The sequence below is a fragment of the Mus caroli genome, chromosome 7 (genome assembly GCF_900094665.2).
Source record: "Mus caroli chromosome 7, CAROLI_EIJ_v1.1, whole genome shotgun sequence".
Lineage (NCBI taxonomy): Eukaryota > Metazoa > Chordata > Mammalia > Rodentia > Muridae > Mus > Mus caroli.
Window position 1 is genome coordinate 89,034,001 of NC_034576.1, and position 11,578 is coordinate 89,045,578.

The following is an 11,578-nucleotide window of genomic DNA, read 5'->3' on the forward strand; positions in this document are numbered from 1 at the left end:
TTTTAATAATTTGAATTAAAATGTTAAATGTATCTGTATTATACTATTCTGAAAAGTATGCAAATATCAATATCCATCATTAAAGGAAACATTCAGACCATCAGAATGTAATAATTTTACTTACAGATTTCTACAGGAATTAAAATATTGCCAGATTGTTTTGTACATGGATATTTAATTTTGCTAATTAAAAACTGTAATAATAGAATTTTACTAATGCTAACAGATTTTTAAAGAGACCTAGTAAAAGTATTACACTGGTTTTCTAATGCCAAAAGACTATTCTTTAAAACCTATATACAAAACATATCCAGACTGTACAAGCTTAATAAAAATATATATGTGTATAAAAATAATTTATGCATCCTATAACCACTTGAAAATAAGACTATCAAAGTGAAGAAGAGTAGGACTATATTTAAGGAAGGTTCTTTGGAGGGAGAAATGCAGTTACAATGTAATATTAAAACAAAAAATAAGACGGAAACAACAAACAAAACAGAAGCCCAATGGGGTACTGCAGGTACCTTTATTTTATTTTATTTTATTTTATTTTATTTTATTTTATTTTATTTATTTTTGGATGATTGCTCCATAAAAAGTTTCCAATATTATGTTCAGGAGGTGGTAAAAACAAGAGTGTCAATTTTTCCTTGTATCAAACGTTGGAGAATATTTCAAACTTTCACAGTACAAATAATCCCTTGTGAAAAGATTAAAAGCTTCATAAAGGAATTGTATTGAATATTATACAATGTTTTCTGCATTAAAAATTGGCATATGATTTTTATCTTCACTTCTATTAGTATGTCAAGAACATTGACTGCCTATGTGGAAATTTTCTCCAAAGCAAGGACAAACTAAATTTGATGAAGATATCTGACATGTTTAATGCACTAAATATAAGAACTATACATAACTTGTTTACTACTTTAAAATTGATCAAAATTATTAACTGGCATTCATTTTATTTTTGTGGCATTTTCTTGCTTTGGTATTTAAGTCTTGACAACAGTATCAATATTATTTTATGAGTGTTTATCACTATAGAAATAAAATTTTCCTCAATTTTATGGAATGTATTCTTGAAACCATGTAATCTTTAAAATATTTAGGTTAATAAATTCTTAAACAATGTCATTATTTGTTACTTATGTTCTCTGAAACTAAAATATCTTCCTACTGTTTGAAAAAAGGTAAGTCTATATAAGATGCATAATTTTGGAAATCAATTCACATTTGATTATGGAACTTGTTGGCATACATGTATTAACCTTAGTTCTTTTTATTTTAATGCTATAATTTTGATTATTGTTTCAATAATATTAACTTAAAATACTACTACATGATTTCCCTATTTTTACTTTCTTCCTGTAGGCATTTCTATGTCCCCTCACTCCACCCCTTGTATATCTCTCTACTCTCAAATTGATGCCATTTTCTTTATTATTACACACATGCACATTCAAATACACACACACAAAAAAACACACTGACATATAAACACACATATACACACACAACCATATATATATATGAACAATAATAGAAGCACAGCCTGACGAAGCCATATATTTTGTTCCTTGTGCTTATACGATCTCAGGGAGTTTCATCTTAGAAGCTGCTAGTGCTCCTATATTAGTGATTAGTCACTCAGTAGTCATTAGTTGATGTAACAACATTTTAATATCTTTTAATAATTCTATTTGTATAACTTGTATATTTTTTGTTATTTTATATTAGTTTCTTGATTTTAAGGTTTTTATAAAATTCAATCTTTGTGTTTCTTCTCTAACATTATTATTTAATGGTGGTAGTTTATTATTATTAACTGTCTTTTAGTAAGGAACTTGCTGACTACAATAATTGTCATACTATTCTTCTTTGACTTGATTGTTTTCTAAGTTTTTTCTTATTTCTTCTTTAATATATCTTTAAAATGTAATTTATAGATATTTAGGATTTTTTTCTATCTTGCCATCTATTTCTTATTAATTTTGGAGTTGGAAAAGGAATATGGAGTAATTTGATTTGTCTTTTAACTTAAAACTTATTTTGCCTCTACATATGATGTACCAGACTTGTTTCATTCAGTATAATATTGTCCAGGACCATCCATACTGTTGTACACAGATGAAAGGTGGAAGGCAAATATCTTCAAACTGGTGATTACCAGGCTAAGTAACTGAAGAATTGTATTTATAGAGAATAGATTATGTGAATTTATACTGATATTTTTCATGATTTTTAATATATTCTCTTAAATTCTATTGGTGTGTAGTGTTCACCTTATGACTTTTAAATTGAATTTCAATAGGATTGAAGGCTGATTATGAAAGTCTTTTAAATATTTTCATTGGGATATTTATTTAAAATCTTCCAGTTTCTTTGATAATCAGATGCTAAGATGTTGAAAGCACAGATATCTGTAATTTTAATTAGATCCTTTAGGTGCCTTTTTATTTGGTAATAATCTTTGATTCTAGTAATGTCTTTTTAAATTTCACAAAGATATTCTATTATAAATATATTCTAAACACTTGGGAAGCAGGCTTTGCGTTCCTTCAAGAAGAGTTGAGAGGTTAAGCAAAACTTGTAATTCAAGAAAAGACATTATAAGAAAGAACTTGAACTAATTGTTAAGTGTGAATATATTTTCAAAATATCAGTCTTTAATAATAATACTAATATTTGTGCCTTAGAAACAGCTGAATTCCTAAGTGATTTTTTTATTGTCAATTGTTATCAGCATCTTTGTTTTATGCTAAAAAGTCACACTGACTGATACCATGTGATTTACCTAGCAACACATTTCACTCATCTTGCTTTCCTTTATCTACCCGTTGCCCCTACAACCTCACTCTACAAAGGTAAATCAACCANTCATTCAATCAATAAACAACACTTAAAACCATATTGTCAAAGAAGCTTTAAAGGGGCACAGTTAGTTCCACAACATATCCTTCAATTGCCCACATCTTTACTTGCAAATGGTAGTGGTGCTGAGTCAGTGATCTCATTCCAGTCTTCTGCCTTGCCTACACCATCAATACTGGANCCTCATGGAGACCTCTCATAGATATCCTGTTGTTTTCCTGTTTTTTTAACATCCTACTTGTTTAGGTCAGGTCTAGCAGTGCATAGATGAGATAAATGGTAGGGTTGGCCAACACAAAGCCCTGGATATAGGTTTAGATGGTAGCTGCATTGTGTAGCCCACTACATCTCCTGCATCCAAAAGACCAGGGTGAACTCTTCAACATAGCTGCTGCTAGCTCTCTCAACTGTGCAGGTGGCAAAGGGTAGGACCATCACTCTCACTCTTAGGCCAGTAACCAGCACCCCTGTCATTAAGGTCATGTGAACTGTGCTTCTCAGTTCCTTTGTCCTGAGGCTCCCAGGCAGGTCCCTTTGAGCAGAATTGGCAGTCTTACATATGTTCACAGGTGTGTCAGCACTCTTGGGAAACTAGCTCTCTCCCCTGGCAGTATTTGGATATAGAGTGATGTGGCACAGGATCACCTCTGAGTTTTGTGGCTGTCCATCAGCTGAAGGCACAGAATGAAAATGGAAAATCCTGTCCCAGACTGCTCCTTAGTTCCTGTGTCCCTCAGGCCCTCAGGCCCCATTTTTTTCTTAACCTCCTTATCTCACCTAAGGAGGAATAAAGTAGAAAAAAAAAAAAAGAGAAAGAAAGAAAGAAGAAATCTCAGAATCTAACTTCCTATTTAGTTTCTTTCCTATAAAAGATGACAAAAACTTCTCATTTTTTCAAATTTTTATTAGACACCCTATACTCTCCCTCCGCCCTCCTCCCCTACCCACCCACTCCCAACTCTTGCCCTGGTGTTCCCCTGTACTGGGGCATATGAAGTTTACATGACCAAGGGGCCTCTCTTGCTAATGATGGTCAACTAGGTCATCTTCTGCTACCTATGTAGCTAGAGACACCGGCTCTTTGGGTACTGGTTAGTTCATATTGTTGTTCCACCTTTAGGGTTGCAGACCTCTTCAGTTCCTCTCCAGTTCCAATTCTCTTTATAATGCTCAAATTTTCCCACTTCTATTTCTATCCCAGCTTTCAACAACATACAAACACATGTATTCAGTATATTTTTTTACTAAAATTAAAAAATGTGTTAGGTGGCCTATTCTTTAATTTAGTTTTATTTTTTAATCACACAGCTCACCTTGTCAGCATTTTAGATTGAGACCTTGATAGATATCTGTCAGATATAGCATAGTACAGATATGATCTATTCAATAGATGCCATTCTAATTTATCTACTTGGAATAATATTTTTGCTCTCTCTGCATTTGACAAAACACTTTAATACCATTTTAGATAAATTATTCAAGTAAGAATTACATTACTCAATGTTCATTAGTTCACATCTCTAAGTAATGTTTTCTTTTTCTTTTTTATTCTGTTTTGTTTTGGTTTAGTTTGCTTTGGTTTGGTTTGGTTTTTTTGAGACAGGGTTTCTCTGTATAGCGATGGCTGTGCTGGAACTCACTCTGTAGACCAGTATGAGCTTAAACTCAGAAATCTGCCTGTCTCTGCCTCCCACGTGCTGGGATTAAGGGTATGAGCCACCACCTCCCAGTTAAGTAATGTTTTCTTTAACCTTTGTGAATCTCATTCTGTTAGAATTTTGAAGTCGCTAAAATAAATTGTTAAATACATATATCTTTTTCAATGGAAAGAGTAACAGTCTCTATCTCATCACTTGCCATTGCTTTTTTACTTGCCTCTATCTCTTTAATATCCACATTAAGGTGTTTTGTCTCTAATTAATTTTATCACATTTTATAACGTTTATAATATATAAAATTTTATACCATTAATGTTTTATAACATGTAGAATCATTAATGGTTCTCATGAGGAATTGATAAAAAGTGTCACCTTATTTCACTAAGCTAATTAAATTTACCTTTAATTTCAATCAGTTTGAACTCTTCACATTAACACCCCTATACTTGATCATAAATTTTAGAACTCAGTGTTTTTATGCCATGCATTTTCTGGGAACTTGACAGTTAATCACAACTAGGAAACCATGGTGTGATATTCCATGGTGTGTAGTTTGACATCAGCTACACTTGAGTAGAACTGTTAAAAACACAAAAGCTATCATGCATTGTATCATGTTTAGCTTTATGTACAAAATGGTCTTTGTTCTAGGATTCAGCTAGCAGAGCAATATTTCGGGTGTTACTGTGGATGTGTATGAATATACTATTCATACATCCAAATAATCAGTTTTAAGAGATTGAAATCATCATCTATAATATGAGTTAATTTCTAGAAATCCCAAGGTTTCTCCAAAACGAGAAAATTCTGAGTCAAGCATGTGAAGTTAACTCGAGGCAAATGGCCTATTCTGAAAGTCTTCCGCACACACTTCTATTTTGATCATCTTTATTTCTTTTTTCACGTCTGTCTTTTAACATCATTGTCTCTCACATTCACTGATTTCTAACATCCCTCCCTATATGTGTGTGTGTGTATGAAATAATCAAAGAATATAAATGCATTTCATATGTAAATGCATATATGATAATAAATACATAAACAGTTTTACAAATAATCCACATGTTAAATGTCTCTGGGCATTCCTAACTGGTGCAGATAGGTTATCTAGAAGAGGAACTTACATTATATAACTTTATATTAAACAACTTAATATTTATTAAGATGAGAGTATTCATGTAACAGCTACTGTTAAAGAAATTAACTGTAANCCTCTCTTGCTAATGATGGTCAACTAGGTCATCTTCTGCTACCTATGTAGCTAGAGACACCGGCTCTTTGGGTACTGGTTAGTTCATATTGTTGTTCCACCTTTAGGGTTGCAGACCTCTTCAGTTCCTCTCCAGTTCCAATTCTCTTTATAATGCTCAAATTTTCCCACTTCTATTTCTATCCCAGCTTTCAACAACATACAAACACATGTATTCAGTATATTTTTTTACTAAAATTAAAAAATGTGTTAGGTGGCCTATTCTTTAATTTAGTTTTATTTTTTAATCACACAGCTCACCTTGTCAGCATTTTAGATTGAGACCTTGATAGATATCTGTCAGATATAGCATAGTACAGATATGATCTATTCAATAGATGCCATTCTAATTTATCTACTTGGAATAATATTTTTGCTCTCTCTGCATTTGACAAAACACTTTAATACCATTTTAGATAAATTATTCAAGTAAGAATTACATTACTCAATGTTCATTAGTTCACATCTCTAAGTAATGTTTTCTTTTTCTTTTTTATTCTGTTTTGTTTTGGTTTAGTTTGCTTTGGTTTGGTTTGGTTTTTTTGAGACAGGGTTTCTCTGTATAGCGATGGCTGTGCTGGAACTCACTCTGTAGACCAGTATGAGCTTAAACTCAGAAATCTGCCTGTCTCTGCCTCCCACGTGCTGGGATTAAGGGTATGAGCCACCACCTCCCAGTTAAGTAATGTTTTCTTTAACCTTTGTGAATCTCATTCTGTTAGAATTTTGAAGTCGCTAAAATAAATTGTTAAATACATATATCTTTTTCAATGGAAAGAGTAACAGTCTCTATCTCATCACTTGCCATTGCTTTTTTACTTGCCTCTATCTCTTTAATATCCACATTAAGGTGTTTTGTCTCTAATTAATTTTATCACATTTTATAACGTTTATAATATATAAAATTTTATACCATTAATGTTTTATAACATGTAGAATCATTAATGGTTCTCATGAGGAATTGATAAAAAGTGTCACCTTATTTCACTAAGCTAATTAAATTTACCTTTAATTTCAATCAGTTTGAACTCTTCACATTAACACCCCTATACTTGATCATAAATTTTAGAACTCAGTGTTTTTATGCCATGCATTTTCTGGGAACTTGACAGTTAATCACAACTAGGAAACCATGGTGTGATATTCCATGGTGTGTAGTTTGACATCAGCTACACTTGAGTAGAACTGTTAAAAACACAAAAGCTATCATGCATTGTATCATGTTTAGCTTTATGTACAAAATGGTCTTTGTTCTAGGATTCAGCTAGCAGAGCAATATTTCGGGTGTTACTGTGGATGTGTATGAATATACTATTCATACATCCAAATAATCAGTTTTAAGAGATTGAAATCATCATCTATAATATGAGTTAATTTCTAGAAATCCCAAGGTTTCTCCAAAACGAGAAAATTCTGAGTCAAGCATGTGAAGTTAACTCGAGGCAAATGGCCTATTCTGAAAGTCTTCCGCACACACTTCTATTTTGATCATCTTTATTTCTTTTTTCACGTCTGTCTTTTAACATCATTGTCTCTCACATTCACTGATTTCTAACATCCCTCCCTATATGTGTGTGTGTGTATGAAATAATCAAAGAATATAAATGCATTTCATATGTAAATGCATATATGATAATAAATACATAAACAGTTTTACAAATAATCCACATGTTAAATGTCTCTGGGCATTCCTAACTGGTGCAGATAGGTTATCTAGAAGAGGAACTTACATTATATAACTTTATATTAAACAACTTAATATTTATTAAGATGAGAGTATTCATGTAACAGCTACTGTTAAAGAAATTAACTGTAATTGCTTAACATCATACCATTTGACAGACAGCCACATATAGTGAATTAACAACTAAGCATCCTAAAACATAGGCAAATTAAAATAAAATACTTGATTTTTCACACATAAAGTCTGGTATAGAGAACAAAAATAAACTTTTAAGAGGAATGTTAGTGATTTATCAATTAATTTAAGTTATTGTCAATTACTGCTTTTCTCTTTAAGATAAACTTGTACGTTGAGACTATGGCCAACTCCACCCTGGTGACTGAGCTCCTCCTGGAAGTTTTTGCTGAGACTTGGGAACTCAGGTTATTACTCAGTGTGCTGTTTCTGCTGGTGTACCTGGGCAGCCTGTTCGGGAATCTTACCATCATCATTGTTACTACAGTTAACCAGACCCTGAAAACACCCATGTACTTCTTCCTCAGGAATCTGTCCATACTAGACATGTGCTACATTTCTATTACTGTGCCCAATGTCTGTATAAACTCTCTCACTGACCACAGGAGCATTTCTGTGACTGGGTGTGCAGCACAGATCTTTTGGTTCTTCTTTTGTGCATGTGTAGAGGTTCAGTTTCCCACCATCATGGCCCAGGACCGCTATGTGGCCATATGCAAGCCTCTCCTCTACCCTAGGATTATGAATCATCAATTCTGCATTCAGATGACATTCCCTACTTACCTCCCTTATCCTTTCAGGTATGAACACTTTCAAAACTTTCCAGCTATCCTTTTGTCACTCAAATATAGTCCCTCAGTTCTTCTGTGATCTGCCTGCTTTGCTGAGGTTTACTTGCTCTGACACCTTTAACAACAAAATCATACTTCTTCTGACTGCCATTGGTCTTAGTGGTACCTGCTTTACTTTCATTGCCATATCATATGTTCGCATATTATCAACTTTCTTGAAAGTTCCTGTCAAAGGAGAAAGAGGGAAAGCCTTTTCTACATGTGTTCCACACATTATTGTAGCATATTTGTTTCTTTGTTCTGGTGCCTATGCATATCTAAGACCTCCAGCAATCTCAGAAGTAGTTGAGGATATGACTCTTTCTGTATTTTATACCACTGTTCCTCCATTCTTATACCCTATTATCTATAGTCTTAGAAACAAACAAATAAAGAAGGCTGTGAAGAAAGTAATATTCAGATTTTTCATAGTTGGATAAAATAAAAAATATGGACATACAAATCTGCACATGCACATTAAAGCACTTTTTACTTTATATATTGGAGAGATGTTTTTTACATTATATATACTGCTTATAATTTCCCCTCCCTCTTCTCATCCTGGTACTTCCCTGCTCACTTGTCTTCCCAACCTTATTCCCCGCATCCATGTCCTCCCATATGGACATAATAAAAAAATTAAAAATAAGTTTACAGAAATAAAGAAGAAGCCTTGATGCCAATTATGTGGAAAGAACAGTCTAATATTACCGTTGAGTTTTTTTTTTTTTTTTTTTTTGGTCATCCACTGCTGGGCATGCAGCATACTTTTAATTGTAATTTATTTACTCAATGAGTCTCCCTTGGAGGAAACTACATTTACCCTTAAAAGTGCTTTAATAATTAGAGGTTTGTTTTTTTGTTTGGTTTTTTCCAGGTTAGAGATAGGGGCATGTGTCCACTTCTCCCTTCAACTCTAGGAACCCATCTGGTTAGACCCATGTATACCTATGAATGCTGCATACATTTCTGGGCTTACTTTTGCACAGATCATGTTAATTTAGAAATCATTGTTTTCTTAGTGTCTTTCATCATCTCTAGATTAAATATTACTTCTACTTCCTCTTGCAATATACTTGCTAATCCCAGATGAGGAAGATTTGATATAAGTATCCCACCATTTAAAGACAATTGTTCCAAGCTCTCTCAATCTTTTCACAACATCTGGCTGTGGGTTTATGTTTTTGCTATTATCTACTGCAAGTGGAAGTTTCACTGCTGAAGTCTGAGTAAGGCACTAATTTACAACTGTTGTGGATTGTCATTAAGAGTCATTTCATTGCTAAGTTTTAAATTTTAATTTAATTTAAAACTTTTAGAAGGATAGTATTTGTTATTACCTTATGTGATGGTTTGTATATTCTTGGACCAGGGAGTGCCACTATCTGGAGTTATGACCTTGTTGGAATAGTTGTGACCTGGTTGGAATTGGCATATCAATGTGGGTGTGGTCTTAAGAACCCCACCCAAGTTGGCTGGAAGTCAGTCTTCCACTAGCAGCCTTTGGATGAAGACACAGAACTCTCAGCTCTGCCTGTGCCATGACAGCCTGGATGCTGCCATGCTCCCACCTTGATGATAATGGACTAAACNTCTGAACCTGTAAGCCAGCCCCAACTAAATGTTATTTGTTTTGTATTGTTTTGTTTTGTTTTTTATAAGACTTGCCTTGGTCATGGTGTCTGTTCACAGCAGTAAAACCCTAAGACACCTTATATCTTAGGGTTATCAAGTCTCAGGTTCACTGCAGCAGGGGTGTGTAGGGGTTGTGTCTTATGGCAGAAACAGAAAGTCAAATCATACCTTGTTCGGTTACTCCCATAAACTTTGTGGCACTGTTGCACTAATGTATCTTGAAGGCAGGACACTACTTTAGACTAAAAATTTATTTCTGTGTTTCTAATTAAATTTCTGCTTTGGTAGTGTGCATAGTAACATTATGTAGAAAATAGACTTAATATAGAAATTAAGGCACACTGTAGGCATCAGCTTGGCATCTCCAGGTTCAGTGAAGAAGTGTAGGTTTGTTTTCAGTCATGAGCCTTACTGTCAATGTTTGAAGAGCAATCCATAGACATGGTAGTGCATGTGTTGTTTTGGTTATCACTATGGGATCTGTTTATCTAAAAATTCAACTTAACATAACCTATGTTGGTACTGAGGGCTTTACTTCATCATGGTCAGGTGGGACTCTGACTTTTCCATTATTTTCCAATTCCCTGTGGGTTGCCTTCATATGAATTTATATTTTAAGAAGCTTTTATTATGTTAGGTTTCTCTAATACTCTTGCTACAAGACATCGTTGTGAGCTGTGTCTTCCTACATTCCCTTCCTCAAGCCCTTCTTCTCTCCCTAAACACTAATTAATTTTCGCATTGTGTTCACCATTCCCCCCATAACTATGTATTCTATTTTAAATTTCTTATGATATCTATTTGTCCCCACCTATTCACTTACTGTATAACCTGTTTCTATGGTTCTTTGGATTGTGGATTGTTTATCATTAAATGAGAGGCTAATATTCACAGGAAAGTTAATACATACCATATTTGTCTAACTGGGTCTGGTTACTTTACTCAGGATTATATTTTTCCAGTTCCATCAGTATACCTGTGGCATTTCTTGATTTCATAATTTTAAATTTGATTTATTGTTCTCTGATACAGTATATCCCAACTACAACCTCCTCTCCCTCCCCTTATCCCAGTGTTTGTACCTCATCTCTTCTCCAAATCAACTCCTCTCAATTTTCCATAAGAAAGAGCAAGTGTCCAAATACGTGACATGAACACAAGATGTAAAGAGACTAGGCATGCATACTCAAAGCATTGATAGAGAAAATGGGTTCCTCAAACAGGAAAAAGACATAAAGTCACTATATATATATAGTCATGGAAGCTGTAGTATGTCACAGTGTGTTTCATACTAAATCACTACATCCCTTTGTTCACATATGTTCACCTGTGACTGTTCAATGCATGAGTCATTTGTTTTGTTCCAGGTCTCTGGCTTTTGTGACACCATCAATATTGCATCCTCACTAACACTGCTCCCCATTTTCTTGTTGTTAACCTGGGGAAGGGACATCCTGAAGCTTTGGGTCAGCATGATTAGCACTTTCCTAGTCATTCTCAGAGATATATATTTAGTGGTGGTTGAATTCAGAGCCTTGTATATGGGTCTTTGGTACTTGAAGTGGTAAGTGAAGCTTTCTCTTCCTTTCTGCACCAGAAGGGCAAGCACTCCAGCCCTGCTCCAGCTAGG

The 11,578-nt window shown here is 33.9% G+C and overlaps 1 pseudogene; it reads left to right on the forward strand.

Annotated features, from left to right (window-relative positions):
* Nucleotides 1-7,825: 7,825 nt before the first annotated feature.
* Nucleotides 7,826-8,753, forward strand: LOC110297979 (annotated as a pseudogene).
* Nucleotides 8,754-11,578: the final 2,825 nt, after the last annotated feature.